The 24,522-nt window shown below is 36.7% G+C and overlaps 1 protein-coding gene across 5 annotated transcripts in view; it reads left to right on the top strand.

The window, feature by feature from the left end:
- Window positions 1-24,522, top strand: part of DDAH1 (dimethylarginine dimethylaminohydrolase 1) — a 228,174-nt gene that overhangs the window by 125,289 nt on the left and 78,363 nt on the right. Inside the window, exon 1 of one of the 5 annotated variants that reach the window (XM_073234224.1) lies at window positions 517-537. The exons of the other annotated variants lie outside the window; for them this stretch is intronic. The gene's annotated coding sequence lies outside the window, so the exon portion shown is untranslated. Of the gene's footprint in view, window positions 1-516; window positions 538-24,522 lie in introns of those variants that run through there. 5 annotated transcript variants of the gene reach the window in all.

The following is a 24,522-nucleotide window of genomic DNA, read 5'->3' as shown; positions in this document are numbered from 1 at the left end:
GTTTTCTCACATAAAATAGAGATAATGATTGCTATTCAAGGCTTTTGTGATGATGAAATGGAAAAAAAAATGTAAGAAGTCTTTGTAATATTTAAGTACTATATATAAGCAAAATATCATCAAAATCACACTTCTGAAAAATCAGAAAATAACCTTCCTTAGACTCAAGACAGACCTTTCTTCTGCCAAATCCTGCTCTGTAGCAAATGTGTCATAGAGTTGAAAGCTACACCATGTGAGAATAATAAATATGAAACATTGAAGATGGTGTCTAATAGATAGTCGTCAATCAGTGAATGATAGCTGCTGACATTCCTGCTAGTGCAACTATCAGTAGAATAATATAGCATTTCCTCAGCTGGCTCAGAGGAAAGCAGTTGGGTGATCTGAGAGAGACAATAGCTCTTCAATCCTCATACAGTTCTGAACCCTCTATGCCTGAACAGTTTCTTGTCTCCTTTCTCCATACTCTATAATCTTCACTCGGGTGCTGCAAGATGACTTTGAGCTCAGAGAAGAGGGGCTGTAAAAATCCAGGTGAGCATTGCCATCTTCTTGAGCATGTGCTTTAATTCTTTTACTATCTGTGTCTGTCAAACAGTGGAGTTTTTACCGAGAATGGTGAGTCTATGAAAATGTCTGCATTTGCCTGCAAAACTGATATGCTACTTTTTCTGAATGTTGAGGTAGAGATGGAAACCTTTCAAGTAGTTGATGCCATTGAGCCTTGTTAATTTGTGAAAGGGTTTTGTACTTGCACTCTTCTTTTTTTTTACCATTCTTAATTTTCCAATCCTGCTTTTTGTTGGCTTCAAATGTGCTCAACAGAATCCTGCCAGCTTTAGTTGGAAGGAACATATTTCCGAGCTTAGTTGGACATCAGTTTTTTTTGGGCCCTGCCCAGACTTTTGACAGAGGAGGTAGTGTTAAGGGGGTTGGTGGTGTCTAGACAGTAAAATCAGAAACTGTGTGATTTATGTTGTATTACAGACATCCACTTCCCGGACTGGAAAAAGGAAACTCGTTTTTATCTAAGGAAGTTACATTAAAAACCATAACCCCCGGGTATTTCTGACCTATGAAAAGTTGAAGCTTGAATAGTTTTACCTAACATTCTCCAGCCCCTTGAAAGTCAAGACTTACTGAGAGTTTTACTTTGTAGAGCCAGAGATGAAAAATAAACTTCCAAGTTTAAGGAGACAACTCACAGAACAGTATAGTGATCCTTCCCAGCTACTCACTGGTGACTGCCTGGACCTCAGTAAATGCAGTTTGGGTATTGCACATTAATTTCAGATGGATACTGGAAAGTTGGAGCAGAGAGAGGCTAATAGCCAAAAATGATGGTGTGGTTTGGACCTTTTGTAAGAAGACTGAAGATCTGACTCGGAAATTTAAAAAAAAAAAGAAAGAAAGACTTTGCCTTAAAGAAAAGGCATGCTTTTGATTAGGAAATAAAAATTTTAAGTGCCTCAATTATATCACAATATCTTGTGTTTCTTTTTAGGTTACTTAATGCTTATAAACATCAGATGTTTAGTATTCATTACTGTGGAAAAAAATGGTAAAGCAAAATCTTAATAGCTAGGCAAAATTTCTGTGGACCTAAAGGTTTTTAAAGTGCATGATGGCTATTGTTTTTTTTTGACCTGCATAATCATCCAGGTCTTCAATTAAAATGGCATTTCTTTTAGAAAAGTATAAACTCTATACAGAGCTATAAGACTCTTATCAAAGGCTATTCACTGAACTGTTTTAGTACACATGCATTTAAAATGCTATAGTGTACTGGTATTATGAATTAAACTTTTCTGCTCTATCATTCTTTAAAAATTTTTTAATATCTCTTTAAATAGGAAAATTAATATCAAACTTAATTCATTACCAAGGAATTGTCTTCTTATCAGTTGTTAGATTTAAATTTTGGTTTAATAGTATTCACCAGATTGTACCTGGGTCCTAGTAAGCATTCAACAAGTGCTAGTTGAACTGTAGGTTGACTTGTTTCTAAGTCTTACGTGGAAAGCACTTTTTGATGTGTAGTATCTGGACAAATAAACTTTGTTTTAAACAGCAGAATAGCTTCAAAAATATTTGACATTAAACATTAGATATTAGATAAGAGAGAAGAGTATATGTACAATGTATTGATTGCTAAATGATCATGATTTGTATAATATGCAGAAGTCTCTGTAGCAGCTGGGGATTATGATGAAAATCTTTTCCACAGTGCTGTAGCTCTTTGGCAGGAAGACTTGGAGATCAGAACTGCTGCCAACTCTTGGGCAGCTGAAGTCACTTGCTCAGTCCAGTTTGGGATGTTTATAGATTGTTGACTCCCAGGGCAACAGTCTACATCCTGTAGTTTCCATAGCTTTACACAATGCTGAAAATGTAGAAGTTACAGTGGGAAATTCTTGATTGATTGGTGAATCATCTGTATAGAAGAATCCTTTGGTACCCAGCATAAGCTGGCACATTAGTATTCCATCAGTGCTCATTATGGTAGAATGCCATGATGGAAAAACTGTAAATTACAATAATAATAGTCACCTTTAGTTAATGGTCATAACAGTAACCATAGCACTTACTGTCAGCTCATTTAATCTTTCCAACAACACTTTGAATTGATATTATTGTCAGTTTTCAGATGGGCAAATTTAAGTTCAGAGAAGTTGAATAACTTGTCTAAGATCACAAACTTAGGATAGACTGGAGTTAGATTTGAATTTGGTCTGTCTTGAGTCCAAAACCCATCCTCTTAATTATCATCCTGTTATGGAACTTTCTTTTCACCTTTGCTACTAGTTTCTCATAAGCAGTTTATATTTTAGCCTATACTCTCTAGTTAGCTCAACAGAGCTCTCCACCTATCCATATATCATACCTCAAAAACTAAGAGCCCTTTGAAAATCTTCCTCCATCATCATTTTGATCCTTGTTCTGGTTATTTAGTGCTACATAACAAATTATCCCAGAACTTAGTGGCTAAAATCAATGACAGTTACAAACTCAAAAAGGAATCGAAGAATTACTTATATTTCTAGCAGTTGCTACTGGAAAGTCTCCAACAGCTGGAGGCTGGCACAGTGGAGGCTGCGCAGACCTGTCTCCACCTCTATGTAGGTTTGCTTGTGGTCTCTCCAGAGTTCCTAGGCTTCCTATGTGTCAGGTCAGTGTGTCCTCTGCCTTATTTCCCAAGAAACAGAGTAAGGGGGAGAGAGAGAGAGTAGGAAGGAGAGAGGGAAGGACAGAATGGGAGAGAAACAGAGAGAGAGAGCACCAGATGGCAGCTGTATTGCCTTTTCTGACCTAGTCTCAGAGATCATGCAATGTCACAATTGTTTCACTACAAGTAAGCCATGAAGGGCAGCCCATATTCCAGAGAAGGGGAATTAGTCTTTACCTTGCTAGAAGAATGTCAAAGAATTTTTTAACTTGTTTTCAAATTCATGGTACCATGAACCCTGCTTGAGTAGTTTCTCATCTGTCTCAACCTTAGTGATAGAGCTGGTCCTGGGCAGAAAAGTGCAAGAAATACAAGTTGTCAGCAACATCCAATACTCCACAGTGGGGCCCTCACCTCCTTTCAGAGCCTCTCTTCCAACCAGTAATGACTGCAGAGCTTCTCTGTTCTCCCAAACTCAGAACTTTCCAGCTCTCCCAACCCCAAATCCCTCCTTGTCTGTACCAGAACACTTACCTAGATGAGGAATTCACCCAGAACAGTGAAGCCCAGGGAGATGCTGGGCACCATCATCAACATGACCCACAGAGCTCCTTCAGCATCAGCACCACTTGGTACCTGAGTAGTTCTGACCAAGGTTCACACTTTGCCAGTATTGCCATCCATAGCCTGTATTTTCACATCACCAACCATGCATCATTTCTTTCTCATTATTTGCATTAATGATATGCCACAACTTCCCCAGGATATTTCTGCCCAAACTTCATTTTCTACTGTAGTACTACACTCTTGTGTTCTCTGAAATATTAAATCAACATGATGACGTTAGTAGAACATAACAGCTCCAGTGTGGCAAACACCTGTTCAAGGGTGTGGAAAAGAGGTGGGTTCGCCTTCCCAGAAAGGATATACTGGTCACAGGGACAGGATAGGATTTTTCCTCTTTGGTTCTCTTGATGGCTTTCATGTGCTGGAAAATAAAATATGGCTCGCCAGTATTTTCATAAATCTTGCTGTGTGTTTTTCTCAAGTTTATGAAAATGCATTTTCAGAAAATATTATTTAAATGCTAAGTGCTTGTAGAGGCTTGGTGAGTTGTAGGCATGGCCCTTCACTTCTAATTCTGAATCTTATGTGAACATTGGTCTTTATGCTGCTGCTTGAGCTCACTTCCATAAGCAGCTGTGTCCAATCTTTCCTCTTTAGGAGGATGCAGTAACCTACACCAGGAACCCTGGTGCTTATAACCACAATACCAGGTTATAAGGCTGAGTTCAGACTTGACTATGACCATCACTACTGGCCATTTAGGGAGTACTATATTCCAGGGACTTGAGATATCTTATCTCACTTAATCCTCAGAAATAGGTGTTAATATCTACACTTGATAAGCAGCAAAACCAAGGGTTCAAAAAATTAAATAATTTTCCCAAGATTTCACACTAGTATATGGTGAAAACTCAGTTCTAAATGGGCTTTCTGATTCCCCAGGCCTTGTTTTTAGCCTAATACCCTAGCACAACCATTGTTCTCCATCCTTTTACCCCCTCCCACTACCTTATCAAAAGGCAGGAAATTCCCAGTTGCTAGAGGATTTTCTTTCTTTCCAGTGTTATTGCTGTAAGATAAATCTCTCTCATGCACTGGGAGGTAACATGTATAGTAAGAAAAGAATCTAAGTAGAAGTTTGAGAGCTTATAGAATTTCTGTGTGCATGAAGGTCAAATAAGCCTCATAGGGCTCAGTGACAATGTGTTGCCACATAATACCTGTTTGTAATTGAATTGAACTCATGGGAAGTACTAGAATTGATGGTCAGCCCTGGATGCAGACTGTGGAGGAAGGACCCAGGCTGCCTCCCACTGCCCTGTGTTAATTGGACTGTTTTATGAGTGAGCCTGGTGTGGATTTGTGTAGAGTTCAATAAGATGATAAGATAAGAAATTGAAAGAGCAATTATATTAAAAAAATACTAAACAAGAAATGCCTTTAAAAGTTAGTAACCTTGAGGATAAAGGGTGCTTCTTCCACGTCACACACAGGTTGCTGAAGGAAGAAAAGGAGTAGAGACTCCCAGATTGGTACCCACATAGAAGCAGTGAAGGCCAGGATTCAGAGCTTTGTTAGATGATTCTAAAGTTGGTGACAATAAGATGAGATGAGTTTGCTTTACAAAAGTTCATGAGAGTTGAGTTTCTGATGACAATTCCCTTTTGACTTCAGCTTGTGCTGTCATCCAGCCAACTGTTATGATAAAAAACCTATGTGAGGTCAATGTGCTAAGTACTACACCACAGTGTGCTGTGCTTGGGGGTAGAAAGAAGGATAAATGGACCTCTATAATAGTGACGAGAACTATGATTGAGAGAAAAACTGAGTGCAGCGGGGTGGGGACCTCTGTCTAAAATAGCAGATCCAGGAAGACTTAGCAGAAATGATAGCATCTGGAATGAACTGAGCATTTATTTATTTTTTAGGGTAGTTTTATTTCCTCTAGCTTTGTGTGTGTGTGTGTGTGTGTGTGTGTATTCATCCTAGAGATATGAAAACTTGAAAAACTCATAGTACTATGTTGAGTAAGAGTGAGAAGTGACAGGGAATATCCTTGCTTTGTTTCTGATCTAAGGAAGAAAGCATTCAGTTTTCACTGATAAGTATAGTGTCATCTGTGAGGTTTTAAAAGGTAACCTTTATCAAGCTGAGAAAGTTTCATCTGTTCTTATATTTTTGAGTGTTTTTATCATAAGTGGGGGTTGAATTTTTTAAAATACTTTTTATGCATTAGTAGATAGGGTCATATGACTTTTCTTCTTTAACCTTTTAATATGGTAGATTATGTTGATCTATTATTGGACTATTGAACCGGCCAACTTGGTTATGGTGTATAATTCTTTTTATGTATTTCTGAATTCCATTTGGTAATATCTCATCATGAATCTTTGTGTCTCTATTTATGAGGGATATTGCTCTATATTTTTCTTTTTGTGTGTGCATGTGCTTTTTCTGATTTTTGGTATTAGGATAATACTACCTTAAAATTAATTGGAAATGTTCTGTTCAGTTTTCTGGAAGAAATCATGTAAAATTGGTTTTTAAATCTTCTTTGAACATTTGGTAGAATTCTAAAGTGATATCATTTGGGCAAAGACAGTTCATTTTTGAAGTTTTAGAAATTATCAATTCAATTTCCTTAATAGTTATGGACTATTCAAATGATCAGTTTTATCTTGAGTGATGTGGTACTTTGTGTTTTTGTCAGATTGAGAAAGTTTCCTTCTATTATTAGTTTGCTGAGAGTTTTCATGAATTTCATGAATAGGTATTAAGTGTTTTCAATAGGTTTTTCTGAAGCCATTGAGATAATTACATGGTTTTCTTTGCATACTAGAAAATCAAGTGTAGAGCTGTTAAAACTGATAGAAGACAGCTAGGACCCACATAAGGAAAATTACACAACTTTACTTAGAGAAATTAAACAAGAAAAAGATAAAAGAGTATGTTTCTGGGTGATAAGTAAATCTCACTATATATTTTGAGGATTTTAGTTTTTCTAAGTTAATTTATATATTTAGTAGTCTTTAATATTAATATTATTTCATATTACATAATTAATATTATTTCAGTCAGATCCTGGAAGGACTTTTTTGCATTGACAAGTGAGTTATAATTTGTATGAATTCAAGAATAAGTGGGTGAAAATAGCCAAGAACATTTTTGAAGGAGGGACTGTGTTAGAGAATTTCCCTCATTATAAGATAGTAAAACATAATATAATATAATATTATACAATAGTTAAAGTGGTACTAGTGCAAGAGCAGACATAAAAATTAATGAAACATAAAAGATACCTAGGACCAGACTCAAGTATAAATAAGAATTTAATAACTGTGATGAGAAGCATCACAGATCAGTGGGGCTGGCCAATTGATTATTTTTAAAAACTGGAGTATCATATGACACATCAAAATAAACTCTAGATGAACCAGAATGTTAAATGTAAAAACTAAGTAATAAACTGTAAGGGAAAAGAAAAACAAGTAACTTTTATGTGCTATTAGGATGGGGGTGGAGGAATTGTGTAACAGTAAAATGGAAAAGAATCGTAATGGGAAAAATGATCCCTTTGACTACATTTTACACCCTAATATTATCCCTTCAACTGATTTTTAATTAACATAGCTTGGACTACAAAGAAGGCATCTAGATTGAATTGCATGGTTGTTAGCTTGTTGACGTTGTTATGAAAGAACATGGATGGTTTTAATTATGTTCTTATGAAAGAATGGTGTAAAAAATGGAAGCATGAGATTTAAAAAAATCTGCTCAGTTTTTTTTTCCAGCTTAAGAATTTAGTACAAGTTTTATGTATATTATTTGTTTGCCTGGTTGTTGGATTGACAATAGTAGCTGTAAAATTCCTTACAAGTTTGTGTACTAATTAGCCTTCTCCAGAAAATTCTAAGGATGTTCTCAGTTTATGTGCTGGGTGTGTGTTATTGCAGTTGTCATCACTGTTTAGCACTGAGGACAGGAATCTCTACAGATGTCAACCAAATACATGATGCATTTTCCAGAAATCACTGATGGGAGCTGGATTTCATATGCAGAGATGAAGAAGTAAGCCCCTCCTCCTCCCACCAGCCAAGCTCAAACTCCTCTACTCCCTGGCTTCTACCTTCCTCTGGGTCTAGCAGCTCGGGTGCCTTGCCAGATCTTTGATGTTTTAGCTCCTAATTACAACTCTTCCTGGCACCTCAGCTTGGTCCTCACCCATACAGGACCTTAAAATAAAAACAAAATAAATACTGTATATATGTGTGTGTGTATGTGTGTATATATGTGTGTGTGTGTGTGTGTGTGTGTATATATATATATATATATATATATATATATATATATATATATATATATATATATATATACAGCCTGGCCCCAAATCAGTTTTGGAAATGGATTGATTGGTATCACAGGGTGTAAATGTCAGTGTCACACAGTGGATTCCACAGTTTGGAGTCATCTTCTCTGAACCAATAAGTTGAAGCCAAAATTAAATGGAGCATTATAAGGTCTGGAGTGTTGTTTTGTTTTGTTGGTTTTGGTTTGTGGAAGCCAGTCCAAGTCTTGATCAATTCATACCCCTAATTTGCTTTCACCACACTATGCTTTCAAGATGCTGAAATACCAGAATGAAAAGTTAAAAATGCTGTTGGTTTTGTAAATGCTTTAAATACAAAAATTTGAATTAACTAATAGAAGGTGAAGTAGATACACCAAATCATCAACTAACTAAAATTCATTCATATTTGTTTCTGGAGTATTTCATATGGTATTTTCCAGGAAAGATTCTCATTCTTAATTATGTTTGGCTTACAATAATATAGAAATAACCACATTTCCTGAGTATAATTCAGTTGTGCCATTAAGGGATATGGTGTTCTTTCATCATTCCAGGCAGTGGGGAATTCACTGGAAATAAAACCTGGCTGTGAATAATCCAAACAGAAATAAAATTTATTTGACTATATTTAGAAGCATCTATAGCAACAGAATTTGCATTATCTCTGTGCTCTAGTGTTGCTTAAAAACATCTTGGAATCCTAGCTTTGGGAGGGATGTTGGGGAGCCTTCTCACTGTTGTAGCATAGATTAGCTCAGGGCCTGCTTTCTGCCATGCATGTGCTAGCCCATGGGGAAAGGAAAATGGGAGATGGAGAAGGCATGCTCTCCAGGAGCTCCCTGTTTGGTGCTGCTCAATCTAGCTAATTCAAGCTAATTCAGCTCAAGACTACTGAACAGTGTGAGACCTCTGCCCTCCATGAGTCACAGTCTAAGAGGGGACATAGAAGGACATGGACCTTAACAGTGGGACTGTATTCCCCACAGTCTTTTCAAAGCTTTCTAACTCTGCAAACCCACCTCACATTTCTTTCAGAAATGCCTCTTATTTTACTTAGGGATGAGCTAAATATTTCACTATAATGCTCACCACATTTGAGTTAACTCTGTTAACTAGTACCCACTGGGGATGTTAGTACAGATGAAGCACCTGAGGTTGTAAGTAAAATACATATTTTGATTCCAAAAGCAACCTCATGTGTGAGAAATGGAGGGACACTTTGAGGCTAGTCGGCTCACCTAGCTTAATACCTCCACTCATTTTATGAGGCTGTAAATAAGTGTCTGTAAGGAAGACAGCCATAGCTTATGCCTTCAAGCATCAGCTTTGTCAGGATGGAGGCATATGGCTCACTCAGTAACAGATCATGAGGTGCCTAACTAGGGTCAGATGTGTTACTGCACAAGGGAAGCCATATATGTTTTACACTATCACAACGTTTTGTTTAAAAAATGAAGGGAAGGAGAAAGAAGAAATGTTTTCTGGTTAGTAGACACAGGAGGAGGGGTCTAGCTTAAGGGATAGCCTAGTCCACTTCAGTCCCTGGAACTTTTGTCTTCTCGCTATCAGACAGGGAAGGTGAGGTTTGCCCAGGGCCCTGCTCTGCAGACCTGTCCTAGCATTCCCTAGCAGGACTCCCATGTCTCTTATTCCACAGCCCTCCCCAGGTTCCTAAGCTCCTTGTCTATAGTTCTGGACTTCAGCAGTTGCCTTCTTTGCCTGTTTTACTTTCCTGTGTTGCTATTTCTAGCCCTGTGGCCATAAATTCTCATCTTTTTTTCATACACACTCAGTAGGAGAAGCCTTCAGTAGAAAACTGTAGCCCAGCAGAGCCTGATCCTCTGGGGCTAAAATGCTTGATCATCCTGAATAAAGCACCTCTTTCTTTGCTGTTTAGGTGGGCAGGAGTAAACAGCCAAGCTGCTGGCTGTTTATGTGGCTGAAGCTGCTTGTCTTGAGTTTGCTGCAGGAAGTTGGTGGGGAACAGACGGTTGCCACTGCCTTCTCAGATATCCTTTCTGACCTGCAACAACCTTATCTTTCTTGAGTAGCGTTTGTTTCCTAGCTAACCTCTTCACATGCAGTAATATCCCTCCCCTGAGCCTTGATGCTAACAAGTCTGGAAGACAGTAACTTGAAGGGGACTGGGTAACACAGACTACCTGGATTCTTAATATAGATAAGCAACTTCGCAGCAGTTAGCTGAGACTCAGCTGGTTACCACCTAATTGTCACAACAGTCTATCACCTTCCATAACCAAAAAGACTGGGGTATGGGTTGTTGCCATGAATGTAAGGGTTGAGCCTCAGTATCTCAAATTACACTTTTCTCCTTTGTGTTCAGATTCAGTACTTGAGGAGACATATGACACCTAAAGGACTAGAGCCTTTCCTACCCCTTGCCTCACCTAGAACATTTGGGGGGACAGTTCATTAGGAAACACATAAATGTTTATGAGGTGGGAAAGGTACAAAAAAGAAAAAAGAGAAACTCAAAAAGGCACTCCTGGTATGATCTTTTCTATCCCTTCCACTTTTCCTCACTCTTACTTCTGTCACATCCTTAGGGAGAAACAAGATATCTTCACCATGCTTATTTGTTTGTTTTCCAAGAGCATTTGACAGTACTCATGTAGGCATGCCCAGTTTAATGATCATGTAAGGAGATGGATGAAGATTCCAGCCTGTCCATTTGAGCTGGCCCTGCGTGGACTGGCAAGACACAAACATTTTGCACATGCCTTTTCTGTATAGAGATCTTACAGCTGTACAAGTTTCACTTGAATCCAAGTTACCATATGAACCAGTTGGAATAAAAACCACAAACAAAGTTCCATAACCAGCTTGTTTCTTCTGAGCAGGCTCCTTGACAGCTAGAAATCTGGAGCATAACATTTTTCAGAAAATGAACAGATTTTTCAACATGCCATAATACAGAATGCCCTCTTCTCTAACTTGTTTTCCATTGCCTCTTCCACTTTTTTAAAAAACAAAAACAGAACCACAGGAATGATGAGGTCTTTACACTGTGGAACTATGTAGTGCTTAAATGAGAATCAGAGACCTGTATTTTATTTTATATGTGAATGCACTTAGCACATGCTTGTCTTTGGTTCAATATTAAATGGAAACTGATGCTGACACTACCTACCTGTGGTCCTGAGGAAATTACTTAATTTCTCCGAGCCTTATTTGCCTCTGCTGTAAAATAGGGAACTTGAACTAAGATATCCATTAGGTAATAAGGAGGTTTAGAAGTTTCAGCCCTAGAGGTGTGCAAAGAAAATGTAATGTTTTTCAACACCTTTGAGGTCTCAAGTAATTTATTGATAGCCAACTAGCAGAAGCTGTTTGAGTAAACTGGTAGCTAGTTACTTACTTACAGGAGGTTAGTGTCTTGAATCTCAGGTATTTTTTTGAAACTGCTTAAACAGTGGCTATGCAATTGCCTAGGCAATAAATTAACACTTAATTCACTAAACATGTATTGAGGGATTTCGAGTGCAAAGACTTACGTGAGGTGCTGCATGACTTTTTAAATCTGTGTAGCATTTCATAGTTTACATAGCACTTTCATATGAATGTTTTCATTGATTTATATAGCAACACTATGGAGTGGCGAGGGCAGATATTATCACCATCTTACAAATGAGGAAATTGAGTCTCAGTGGTATTGCATAGGACACCAGTAATCGATCTCTTATTCTGGGTTCCAAGGAGACAAGGAATGGAAAAAATATAAAGGGAGAGCTTTTTATGAAAATTAATTATCTTCTGATGGTGATGGTCATGGTGGTGGTGGTGGTGATAGTGGAAGCTAACATTTAATGAGTTCTCACTGTGTACCAGAAACTGTTCTAAATGCTTCTTTATGTGTGTAGGTTTAATTCTCACAATAGTCCTATGTGGGAGGTGGAGAAATTATCCCTACTAGTGATAAATGTAATGTAAGATCCACTAGGACAGTATTTTTTGTTTTGTTTTGTTTTTTTACTGCTGTATCTCCAGCAGTTAGAATAGGGCCTAAAACAAAATGGGTACTCCATAAATTTTTTTTGAATGAGCCAAAAAAATTTTTCTGAATGTTTTGAATGAATGAATCTCTGCTCTTCAGATAGAGAAACTGAGGAACAGATTAATTAAACAATGGTGCTTGACCAAGATCACTTAGCTAAAGGTAATGTAAGATTTGAATTTAGACAGCCTAATCCAGAATCCTTTAAGACCATAGGTATCCTTGTATGAAAGAAAAAATAATCCACCAACCCAACTAAGTGTATGTGTTTTGGAGGGAAGTTTTTAACCACCTTGGAAAATCATGACAACTTTTCTTATTCTTGGATTTAGGTTCTTGCAAAGAAACATTTAATTGATATAAAATCACAGACTTGATATATAATCCTATATATTGATGGTATGGTGATCAGCTTTGGAAAACAGTTGTTTAACTGGGTATTCTGGTACTTCTGCTTAAGAATACATTCTCTAATTAGATGTGTGATGTTTTACATTTGTGTTGGCCAAGGCACTCATAAAAAATGAGAAAAATCTAGCTCTAATTTATCTCTCATAGAAATATAAATGTCCGAGAGATGGTGTGATAAACCTTAGATGCTTGAGGTGGGAGAGGAGGAGAGGAAGCAACTGAGTTATCAGAAATTTGCTAGCGTATCAAGATGAACCAGTGAAAATCTAGAACAAAAATAGGACAAGAAGTGGTGGATTGCCTTTGAAAAGTACAAATCTAAAACATACAATCACGAAGTAAAATTTGGGGTTCAAATGAAAGAATTGCAATGTGAAATGTAATACATAACTTATCCAGTAGTTAATATGATATAACAGCTCACCTGGAAATGAACTGTAAAGAAATGCTTAATTTAAAAATGATATTGTATGATTTCAATCATTGAAATATTCAAAGCTTCTTAGCAGAGCCTAAATAAAGGTTTGGGAAAAAGTATATTCTGTCCTACAAACAGCCTGTGATGACAGACTGATGACCATAGTATTTTTCATTATTGTTAGTATAACTAACACAATTCTTACCTCTTTCCTGTATGTTTATTCTTGCTTCTTGTTTTACATGGAGAAATTAGAAAGGAATATCAAAGATAGATTCCTCTTCACTTTGCATTTTTGTCCTAATTATAAAACTTATATTTATTGGATAAAATTTGGAAAATATAGAAATATTTTTGGAAATTTTAAAGTTTAGAAATTTCCTTTAGGTAGTCTTTCAGGAACTCAGAAAAATTGACTTGTATTTTCTAATACACCAATGAGAACTAAAAAGGGAAGAGTTAATGGCACTCATTTTTATATTTGAAAATATGGAGATGCTGGCTGAGGAAAGAAAAAAAAGATGGATTTAAAAAAATGCTCACTAGACTATATATCTGCATCTACTAAGATCTTTTCTGTACTTATATCTACACATATATCATGTGTTGATAGATGTCAACATAGTTCTTATTTGTACAGAAAAATGTGGGTGTGCTAGGTTGCATAAACCATACTACACTCTAGTCTCATTAGTCTCATAGTCTCTTTACCATCTTGATCCCAGTGTTATTAATAACCTTTGAAAACAGAGCAAAACAAAAGCACCAGGCCCAGTTGGTTCACTGGTGAATTCTACCCAACATTTAAGGAAGAAATAACACCAATTCTCCATAAGCTGTTCCAGAAAATAGAAGCAGAGGAAACATTTCCTAACTCATTCTATGAGGACATTATTACCCTAATACCAAAACCAGATAAAGACATTACAAGAAAGGAAAACTACAGGCCAATATCTCTTATGAACATAGATACAAAAATCCCCAAGAAAATATGCAAATTGATCCAGCAGTGTATAAAAAGAATTATACACCAAAACTGTGTGACATTTATTTCAGGTATGCAAGGATGATTCAGACTTTGAACATCACTGAGTATAATCTACCACATGAACAGGCTATAAAAGGAAAAACATATGATCATATCAATACATGCAGCAAAGGCACTGGACAAAATCCAACACTCAATCATGATAAAAACTCTCAACAAAACCTAGGAATAGAGAGGAACCTCCTCAACTTAATAAAGAGCATCTACAAAAAACCTTGCATCTGACACATACTGAATGAAGACAACAAAGATGTTTTCCCCCAATGATTGGGAACAAGGCAAAGATGTTCTCTCTTGCCTCTGCTATTCAACATTGTACTTAATGTCCTAGCTAGAGCAATAAGACAAGAAAAGGAAATAAAAAATATATAGATTGGTAAGGAAGAATTAAAACTGTCCTTTCTTTGCAAATGACATAATTATCTGCATAGGAAAATCCCAAAGAATTGACTAAAAACCAACAACAAGCCAACCCCAAACTCTGCAACTAATAAAGTATAGCAAAGTCTCAAGGCTCAGTATTAACACACAAAAGCTAATTTGCTTAAATACCAGCAATGGACAGTCTGAATTTGAAACAAACAACAAAAAAAAAAGCAATGCAATTTGCAATAGCACCAAAAAAGAAAGAAAAAATGAAAGGAAGAAACAAAAACTTACACATAAATCTAACAAAATAAATACAGGACCTATATGTGGAAAACTATAAAATTCTGATGAAAAATATCATAGAAGACCTAAATGAGAGAGCCCACATTCACGGGTTGGGAGACTCAGTACTGTTAAGATCTTAATCATTCCCTACTTGACCTAACATTTTATGCATTCCCAATAAATATCCCAGCAAGTTATTTTATAGATAAAAATTCATTCCAAAAAACTTATAGAAAAGAAGATACCTATACTAGCCAACACAATACTGAATAAGAACAAAGTTGGAAGACTCATTTCAACTAATTTCAAGACTAACTATAAAGCTACAGTAAACAACACAGCATGGTATTTATGAATGAATAGACACATAGATCAATATAGCTGACTGGGAAACCCAGAAATAGGCCCACACAAATAAATATAGTCAACTGATTTTTTATGAAAGAGCAAAAGTAATTTGTCTTAGTCTGCTTGAACTGCCATTATACAATATCAAAGATTAGGTGGCTTTAACAATAGAAATGTATCCTCTCACAGCTCTGGATGCTGTAAATCTGAGATCAGGATTCTGTATGCTTAAGTTCTAGAGAGGGCTCTCTTCCTGACTTGCAGATGGCCACCTTCTCACTGCATGCTCACATACCCTTTCCTCGGAGCATGCATGTGGAGGTAAAGAGCAAGGTCTTAGGTGTCTCTTCTTACGAGGGCATTAATCACATTATGAGGGCTCTACTCTCAATGACTTCATCTAAAACTCCAAATACTACCAATTGGGGGTTAGGGCTTCAACATATGAATTTTGGGGGGACAATTCAGTTCACAGCACCATTAATAAAGGATAAACTTTTCAATAGATTGTGCTGGACCAACTGGATGTCCATAAGCAAAAACCTGAACCTAGCATAGACCTTACACTTTTCATAAACATTAACTCAAAATGGATCATAGATGAAATGGAAAATGGAAAACTATAAAACTTTTTGAAGAAAATATGGGAGAAAAGATAAGTGATCTTGGATTTGGCAACAAGTTTTTAAATACAATGCCAAAAGCATGATCCATGAGAGAAAAATTTGATAAATACACTTAAATAAAATTTGAAATTTCTGCTTTGTGAAAGAAACTGTTAAGAGAATGAGGGACAAGTCACAGATGGGAGAAAATATTTGCAAAATACATACTTAACAAAGGACTGATGTCCAAAATGTACAAAGAACTCTTAAAACCCATTAACAATAAGAAAACAAACTATGCAATTAAAAAGTGGGAAAAGGTCTAAACAGACTCAACAGTAAAGAAGATACACAGTTGACAAATAAATGTGTGAAAAGGAACTCAATGTCATTTGTCATTAAGGAACTGCAAGTTAAAATGAGATACCATTACCCACCTGTTATTAGAAAGGCTAAAATCAAAACACTGAATTGCTAGAAAGGATACAAAACAAGAGAAACACTCATTTATTGCTAATAGGAATGTAAAATGGCACAGCCATTTGGGCGGTTTCTTTCAAAGCTAAATATATGTTTACCATATAATGCAGCAAGCATGCTCCTAGGTATGTATTTGTCCAACTGACTTGAAAACTATGTCCTCACAAAAACTGCATATGAATCTTTATAGCAGGTTTATTCATAATCCCCCCAAACCAGAAGCAACCAAAATGCCCTAACATAGATGAACAGGCCTTTATATGATATATCCTTATAAAGAACTGTTAATCAGCAATAAGAAGAAATGAACTATAAAGCCATGAAAAGACATGGATGAATCTTAAATGCCATACTGTTAAGTGAAAAAAGCTGGTCTGAAAGCTGCATATTATTATTCCTATTATATGACATTCTGGAAAAGGCAAAACTGTAATGACAGTGAAAAGATCAGTGGTTGCCAGGGGGTCAAGAAGAGAGAAGAAATGTTGAATACATGAAACACAGGGGATTTTGTGGAGCAGTGAAACTGTTCTGTATGATACTGTAATTATGGATACATGACACTATGCATTTGTCAAAACCCATTACAACACAAGCAGTAAACTTCAATGTATGCAGACTTTTTAAAAAGTCATTTAGGAAGTTTGGAGTCCCAGCATGGAAAGCAGAAGGTGATTAAAAACAATCTAACTATATTACAAGATATGAAACAACCTCATTGAAGCTCATGATATGTGTAACTTTGGAAATGAGTAGTATCCATAAGATTAAAAGCAAAAGAAATGGTACAAAGGCCCTATGCTATAGTTGATAAAATTGTTTCCCTTGGAGATAGGTATAGGTTAATGATTCTGACATTGCTATGCAGATGTACTGGACCTGAACATTTAAGTAATGGTTGGCAGATGGTGGAAGTTAGGATTCTCACTGTTGGAGTGAGAGTTTACTGATGAGCAAAAAAAGCTAGAATGATCCCTATGGTTACAGAATAGAAATGGAGACATCAGTATGAATTCTTACTTAGCTTAATATAAATACAGGTGGTTACATATATAAATACTTATGGATATGTGTATATACATGGGTTAAATGATGCAAATGCATTTCTTGCTCTATCAGCTGAGAAGGCCTAGAAATAACAACACCCCAGCAGCGACGTGCACATCCAGCACCCAGGTCTTGGTTTCTGACACCATTCTCCAATAAAAGGAACCGAGACTCCATGGAGAAATAGCATTTTAAGACTAGCTCAAGAAATAACCCAAGAGCCTGGAGCATCTTACAGCGCCAAAAAGTAAGGAAGTACTTTAAAAGGCACACACATGATGGAGTATGTCAAATGGATACAAGAGCCTATTGAAAGAGCTCTCAGTGGCTGAATGTGGAACAACTTGAGCAACAAAGTGAATAAAGTGAATTTAAAAAGTAAATAAAGTATAAACCATTGGATTAAAACCGAAAGTATAAAATAAATGTCCTTGAGTCCATATTGGTATAAATAAATGACTGGATAAATACATGTGGGAGAAAAGGCAAATGTCCCAAGCAGAGAATTGAAAATTTATGTAGAGATTCCACCCTCAAGGAGATAGACTAAAACTTCCCACATCTTAAGTGTGGCTGCACTTCCTTCCAAAGGTACTGTGTGGAAAGAGTGGGGCGAGTAACTTCATAGGGGAGAAACCTGACCAACACTGTCAGCAGGCGATAGAGGTCTGACTGGCTTCTTCCGTCCTGACCTGTGATCTGTGCTCCATTTACTCACCTCTAACTTCGGTTGTGGGATAAGAAGCCCAGCATGGCACAGATGGCAACCCCAGTGCTTCAACCACCTGACCGAGGAACCAACCCAGAAGGGCCAGGAAGGCCCAGGGACTGTGGGAGTTGTGTTGAAAGTGTAAGCAGTAGCATTTCTGAGCAGAGAATGAGTTTTCCAGCATCTGAAGAAATGGTACATTTTCCGGGCTGCTTGAGTGAGAACTGGAAACTTAGACACCTTTGTTGACTACTCTGAAAACTCAGGCATTTAACTGAAATAAGGAAATGAAATATTAAAACCCTATGAAATGTGAGATCTTCCCCCAATATTTGGTCCATAAATTGTGTTCCACCAAATTTTAGATCATAAAGTTCCCCCATTCCAGACCCAGCTAAGGGTCTTTCACTTTCTGTTCCTATAAATTATAAACCCCAGATGTGTCAAATTATGTAATGAAAATCATACAAAAAGAAATTTGTTTTTTAAGGAACTTCATAAATTTCTTGTTTTACTGGTCTCTTATTTTAATGGGACAGAAGAAAAATTAACCTTTCATGCTTTCACTTTTTTCCACACAGAAGGGAGACGCTAAATTGTTTAGGCAAAAGGAAAGTGCTTTACTCAGGCCAATTTTTTTAACACAGTCGGTCCAGTTGCTGAGATAAGGCTCTTGCTGAATCAAATGTGTGTTTTTGTATTTGGTGTTGGATCTTATCTGCCTGCAGCAGCAGTAAGCTTAATAACAAATGAGGTTCAAAGAGATGAAGCTGCTGTTTCAGCCTCTTACCTAGTGTTTTCAAAAAGCTCTGTAGAATTAGTCATGATGCCCCTCCTAATCAAACTCTTTGAAAGCTTATCTTCTGCCACCATTTCCTACAGTCTTTCCGCAAGGCAACCACTATTTGTAATCATTAGTAGAATGGTATGTGGCATGTAAATATACTTAATAGTTAAATTTCTAAGACATTGTTTAAGACCATCTTTTAATGAATCTCAGCATGACATGACTTTTTATTTTTGTTTTTCACTTTAGAGTATTCTGCAATTATTCTTCACACATTGCAGTTGACATCTTAAATTTGTTCTTCAATTCACCAGAGATAAGGCTTTTATAGTGCACATAAGTTAAATAGGTGTCATTTGGGAGTGTAGATGACAGATTGTTTTATTTTCTTTGTGTCTGATAATTCTGCAGAAAGATGCTACCTATTACAGGGAGTGTTTTGTATATGTGAAGGTTGATAAAGAGGAGTAGGCTGGTAAAGAGTTGGCTTAAATTCTCAGAAAATATGATTGGACTTCTCAGTCTACTAAGCTGTGAGAGTGATCAGGGACCCTACCTTGAGAAAGGCACCAGTCAGTATTTGGAAGCTCAGAGGGTGGTAATGTTGGGAATGAGTTTGACATGATGGGAGGGATGGGGACCAAAATTCCTAGGACACAAGCATATTGAGCCCACTTGCCTTTCTGTGAATGGGGCCCTTGACCACAGGCAGGGCATCCCTCTCCTCCGCTCTCACCCGCCTGGCAGAGGACTGACCCAGCCTGCCAGGAGGCAGCTGTCCTTGGCCACAGCCAGTTCTGGCAGCATGCTCCACACAGCCTTCCAGCCCAGTCAGCTTGGCTATGGAGGCCTCAGATTTCACCTCCAAGTGCAGACAGAGTCCCTTCACTAAAATCAGATTTTTTTCACCTGGTAATTTGATCATTTTGTGAGTTGGTGAGTTTCATCTACAAAAATTGTCTTCTGGAATACAGAATACTGTGTTTTCTTACATAGAGTTAGATGTAGGAACACTACCTAGTAAAAGCTACTGAGAGAACATTGGTTAAAAACACTGGTTAAACTGTCTGATCCACTCTAGGTCTGACCACACTAAACTCTTTTTTTTTTTTTTTTCAGTAATTAGAGGTTTCTATTTTTAAACTTTATATCATTTGGAATGTTATTACTATGAGCATTTCCCTACAGATAATCAAACTAATCAGGTACTATTTGTAGAAGGAAATCAAAATCACAGTCACAAAAAGACTATGATAACAACAGTGACTTTCTTTAAGTAAAAAATTCAAAGATGTATTGTTTCTTCATGCCTTGAAGTAAATTTTGTGTAAGTATATCCTCATATAAGCAAACTCAAAACTCGGAAGTATTGCTATCAATGAAAATTGACTAAAGAATTGTTTTATTTGTTTTACTAAGGCTTTCATGATATAATTTATTTAAGTAGATAATTCCTATGGTAGGATTCAGGTAGAATTTGATTTATTTAATATGCAGCTCACATATGACTTTTTAAATTATTGAAAAACACATTATACATTCAGAAGTGTTATAAAACACATATTAGTTATAAACATAACTAATTAGCTTAAAGAAAAATAATAAAATTAACACTTGAGTATTTATTACACAGATTAAGAAATCAAAATTCAGAAGGCCCTTGGACACACAGTCCTCCCCATGGAAGTAACTACTCATCTGAATTTTATGTTGACAGATTCCCTTGTTTTTCTTTATAATTTAACCACCCACATATTTTTCTCCAAAATAATAGTGTTCAGTTTTGTCTGTTTTTGAACTTGACATAAATAGAATCATACTTAATATTTTTTGTGTGACTTCTTTTGCTTAACATTACAGTTTACTGTACTCTAGTGTCTGAATATATCCAATTTATTCATTCATTTCACTGCTGATTTACATTTGAGTTGTTTATAGTTTTTTGCTATTATAATGAGCAATCCTGCAGTTGATAGTCTCAAACATGTCTACGTTTAAGAGATTCTCTTAGGTAGATACTTAGGAGTAGATCTGGGTTATAAGGTATATATAATCTTAAGTAATGCCAAAATGTTTTCCAGAGGGATTGTTCTTATGTTTCTGCAAGCAATGGATGAATGTGCCCATTGCATCACATTTCCTCCAACATTTGATACTATTTGATTTTAATTTTTCCAGTGTACTGAGTATGAAATAGTGTCCCATTGTGATATTCATTTTTATTTCCCTGATTACTAGTAAGATTGGATATCTTTTCATATGTTTGTGGACAATTTGTGTTTTCATTCAGTCAACAAATACTGTTTGAGTTCCTTTCCTGTACCAAGCTCTCTTTGGGTTTCTCTTCCACCTCTTTGAAATATCTGTACCTATCGATTGTTCATTTTTCCACTGAGTTGTTTTCCCTTTTCAAAGGAATTCTTTTTATGTTTTGGAAACATCTTCTGTTGGTTATATGTTTTGCAAATATCTCCAAGTTTGTGGCTTGCCTTTTTTACTCTATAGTTTTTTTTTTCTGTGAACACAAGCTCTTAATTTTATTGTGGTCAGATACTTTTTTTACATAGTCTTTTAAAAGCTTTAGAGTTTTATCTTTCAAATTTAAGACCTTACTTCCATTTGAAATGTATTCTTATGTTTTGTATGAAGAAGGGATCCAATTCTTTCTTTTTATTTTTTCTCTCATATGGAGAACTAACCCATCTGACATCATTAATGAATGATCTCTCCTTTACCTACTCATCTACAATGCCTTCTTTGTCATGAGTCATGCCCCCATGTATAAGTATGGGTCTGTTTCTGGGTTCTCCCTTCTATTTCATTGCTCTGTTTGTTTCTATGTCAGTTTCACTGCACCATTGTGTTAGTTGCTGATCATAAGAAGAAAGGGGAAATAATTATTTTGGAAGTTAAATGCACAGTGCCTGACACATAAGTACTCAGTAGATGTCATCTACTATAATTTTAGTAGGGAACACATTTTAGTATGTTGTTTTAAACAGTATCTGAAACTCTGTAGACAATTATTAAACATTCAGTACAAATAACGACTTCTTGCATTTGATCTGAGTTAATCTGGCTATGAGAGACTTAAGAAATACACATAATTACTCACTGTCTTTGCACTCTTTTGAAGCATGTAGGGTGAAAGATGAATTCTAGATACTTTACTCATACTCAGCAGTCTCTTAGAAAGGCTAAATGAAGGAGGCTGGACTTAGTGTCTTTTTCCTTTTAAATTGAGTTTTGGAAGAGAAAATGATATGAAAAAATAAGCATATTTGGGGAAGATTTTCAGTGATAAAAAGCAAGAGCATCCAGTTTTCTCCACCTTGCTTCTATTCTGTATTTTGCTTATGTTAAACCACCTCAGAATCCTTATAAGATAAACCCATTTATTTGATGAAGGAGAGGGAAGTGCCACATTTTAACTGTTTCTGAAAGAAATGTTCTTTGCTCTATTGTTCTTGGACTTCCACAAAATACTTGATTCCAGATGTTAAATTGTTTTTTCAGAAGCCTTGTTCAAGTGCCAGAGCATTAGACTTTTGAAGGCATTTCCAAACCCCAGCTGATTATCACAACACACAGGAATCCAAACTTTCAAAGCTCAGCTTGGCTCTGAAGTGTATCAGCAGCTGCAGAAAATATGTGCAAAGACACAGGTTCACAGGATTGGGATCCAGTGTCCTTATATGGTAAAACTATAAGTAAATTTCCTTTACTTCCTGGTTATTTGAGATTTAGTTGAGTTGTTTAAAGGGCACTAAGTTTCCCTGATCCCATCAAAAATAACTGTAGCTCAGTAGTAGTAATAGTCATGTAGCAAGGTGGTATGTTGGTTCTATTATATAATATTCTAAATTTTTTAAAAATTCTTTAATTTTATTAATTCTTCTACCAAAGTATTTACAATGATGAAGTTATTTTATAATTTACACCAGCCTTATATTCCAGAACACATTAACAAAGTAATCTTCCCTCAAGTTGTTTTGTATACATTCACTATGTGTACTCTTCCTGAGGCGGCTTCATCATTTCCTAGGGAACCAACTTTGTGCTTTACCAAGAATGGAGAGAAATTCCCCTCCATCCCCCTTGTCACCCTCCAGCTGATGGCAGAGGGATCAACAGATGCCTTAATATGATGAGGGTAGGAAGAGATGAGATTAGGAGAGCACCAAAGGGGTACTTTTGAGCTACATCTCACCAATTAATAGTGAAGAAAGGGGAAAGACTTTTTAGATGGGTGAAATGACTAAGCAAATGCACAGAGGCATTAATGTCAAAAGACTGTAAACTCTTGCCCTGAGTGAAGGGAACAGTGTGGCTTATTAAGAGGAGAAACAATTGGTAGAAGTTCCTAAAAGGTGAAATACAGTGTTTTCTAACAGCAGACTGATTATCCTCTTGTTTATGTGTGTCATTTAACAAATAACATTAGATCATCTAATGTACATGGTAAAATCCACTCTCAACAAACTGTTGTCAGGTAGAGTTCAATTATAGAGATGGTTAACAGTAAATGGGAGGCCTTCCCAGGCCTTAAAAATTTTTAAATTAATTTAAAATATATATTCTATTTGCTACCACTGAAACTAGGCTTGGAAATTGGTATATGCAGGAATTTTAAAGTCATTCCAATGCCTCTTTCTCCCCTACATTCTACACATAAATTCTACATTGGTGGGATAATTTAAAAGGAAGTCCTGATAATATCAGTGCAGAAAATTTCTCTAGGCCTGGGTAGGATAGACGTTCTGCTTTCATCCCTTCTAATTCCTTTTCCAGCTATTGATTGACCTCTACTGTTCTGAGAGAGAGGTGTCAGCTGATCTCTCTCAAGTTTCTTAAGATGCCTCCCTTTCAGAGTGGAAGCCAGCATGACTAGAATACTTCTAAGGAATCCTCAGCAGCTGTCTCCACGGGGAGCCTCAGAATGTTAGGGAAATAGAAAGTTTACCCTCAGACGGCTCAGCAGTTGCCATCAAGGCAGCTATCAGGAACTACAGATGTCTCTTTCACAGTCTTTATTTTTAGAGCCCAATAGAATTAATTGTCTGCTGCCCTGGCATCTGGATCTAGACAGATGTACGCTGAGCAGCCATTTTGCTAAGGGCTGGGATCCAGAAATGAAAGACGCAGTGACAGCACAGTGTAACAATCAACACAGCATCAGTCCCCCCCATCAGAGCTGACATTTACTTTGTCAGGCCAAGGAGCATCCTACTTAAAGGCACGTCTGTTATCTTTCTAATTGTTTTTCCAGGTACATCAAGTCTTCTCTTTGTCCTACTTGACATTAGCCCATGTAGTTTGTTTTTAAAATCATATTCTAAGCTACTTATTGCAGTGGTTCCAGATGCTTAATTTAAACAATTTTTTGTTCTAGCTCCTCTAACTACTTTGTGAAGGTAACTATTTTTAAAATCATGCCGAAACAATGAAAAAGTCAAACCTACCTTTCTTTAGGCAACAATTTTGTTCTGAAAAACAAACATTCAATTCAGACAATCATAACAATTTATTGCTATTCCATAGAATCCTGCCTCTTTGTCAGACTGTTAGTCTGTTTCATGGATGACAGTGTCTGAATATTTCCACGTGCCCTGTGGTGGTTTTTGTGAAGCTGTGATGGTTTGTGGGTTAGAGAAGTACTGCCTGGTCTGGGCCTCTGCCAGGCACTCAGTCGCAGAATCTGTGTAGAGTTGGGTCTCCACCTCAGCCCCGTGGATGAGCTATTCCACCTACAACAGCCCCATCCCCCCTTCAATGGTGACAGTCTCCCTCCCTCAGCAGAGTGCCTGCTCCTCATTGGTCCATATTCCCCGAGTGTTACACCAGAAGCAAGGGGATTTTTCTCATTGATTTTCTTGCTTTGGTGTTCCATCAGAGAAGCAAAGACTTAATTACTTA

The sequence above is a fragment of the Manis javanica genome, chromosome 4 (assembly GCF_040802235.1).
Source record: "Manis javanica isolate MJ-LG chromosome 4, MJ_LKY, whole genome shotgun sequence".
Classification (NCBI taxonomy): Eukaryota; Metazoa; Chordata; class Mammalia; order Pholidota; family Manidae; genus Manis; species Manis javanica.
Note: the sequence above shows the minus strand (reverse complement) of the source record. Positions and strands in the feature narration are given on the sequence as shown.